The sequence below is a fragment of the Octopus bimaculoides genome, chromosome 20, assembly GCF_001194135.2.
Source record: "Octopus bimaculoides isolate UCB-OBI-ISO-001 chromosome 20, ASM119413v2, whole genome shotgun sequence".
Taxonomy (NCBI): Eukaryota; Metazoa; Mollusca; class Cephalopoda; order Octopoda; family Octopodidae; genus Octopus; species Octopus bimaculoides.
Genome location: NC_069000.1, coordinates 40,042,366 through 40,043,731, shown reverse-complemented (window position 1 = coordinate 40,043,731; position 1,366 = coordinate 40,042,366). Strand labels below are relative to the sequence as shown.

At 34.0% G+C, this 1,366-nt stretch overlaps 1 protein-coding gene across 3 annotated transcripts in view; it reads right to left on the bottom strand.

Moving 5' to 3' along the window:
• Nucleotides 1-1,366, bottom strand: part of LOC106870451 (protein rolling stone) — a 123,399-nt gene that overhangs the window by 64,720 nt on the left and 57,313 nt on the right. The gene's annotated exons all lie outside the window — the stretch shown is intronic.

Sequence of the window (1,366 nt, the reverse complement as noted above, 5' to 3'; positions counted from 1 at the left end):
TATGTTATTTTAAATGGCTTATAAACACCTTCCACACTGCAATTGTTTATATATATATATATATATATATATATATATATACACAGTCCCTTTGACAGGCTGCTGGTATTTATAGTGTTAAACACTTTTGGTATGTAAATTAGGGACTCCTTCATAGAGTAACTGCTGCATTTTGTTGGATGGCCATGAACGGAATGTCCTCAATTACAGATTTGATCAATCAGGCCAGCAAATGACAATGAAGTAGTTAAATAGGTGAGTACTCTCCCATTTCAGTGGTAACCTGGTATTTGCCATACCCACCATTTCAGTGGTGTAACCATTAGACTAAGAAATGTCATGTCACATCCTACTTGCAGCGTTTATGTCTGTGTAATGGATATATCTTGTATATTTTATCTTTTACATACCTCAGTCATTGCACTTGCGACCAGGCTGGGGCACCACCTTGAAAGATTTTAGTTATATGAATCAATGCAGGACGTTTTTATTCTGTTGGTCTCTTTTGCTGAAGCGCAAAGTTACAGAGGAGACAAACAAACCAGCACCGACTGTTTGAGTCAGAAGTCAAAAGCACGATTTTGCATTCACAAGTGCAACACCCTATCCACAAGGCCCCATGCCTTTATCGCCTGAAAACCAACCAAACAACAATCATTTTTTTTTTTACAGTGTTTGAATATAATCTATAGGACCAACTCTAATAATCACTAACATTACTAAAAGAATTTATGTTACGAAACATCATTCTGGGTTTAAACATATTTCATTGTGTCTGTGTCATAATTTCCATCTGATTTTGTTTGAAGTTTAACTTGTGGCACTCCCAGCTTACTTATATACTGAATAGAGGTGGGTCATGAACTTAATATAATAAATAACTTACAGTAAAGAAAAGAAGAAGAAATGAAAAATCTAAAGTCAAAATATCTTTTAAAACTTTTCAGCAAAAATGTTCTCACAACTAGCACTTAACTATGAAATATAAAGATTATTTAGTGCATAGGTTCACGTGAATAAGGTGGGGTTAAAGTTATTAAATACATTACGCCAAGAGGTTAAAAGATAGAACGCATACTACCAGGTAGAACACATTATCAGCTAGAATACATATTATCGGTCTCAACAACATTCTATCAGTCAGAACGCATACTACCAAGTAAGACACATTATCAGCTAGAATACATATTATTGGTCTCAACAACATTCTATCAGTCAGAACACATACTATCAAGTAAAACACATTATCAGCTAGAATACATATTATTGGTCTCAACAACATTCTATCAGTCAGAACACATACTATCAAGTAAAACACATTATCAGCTAGAATACATATTATTGGTCTCAACAACATTCTATCAGT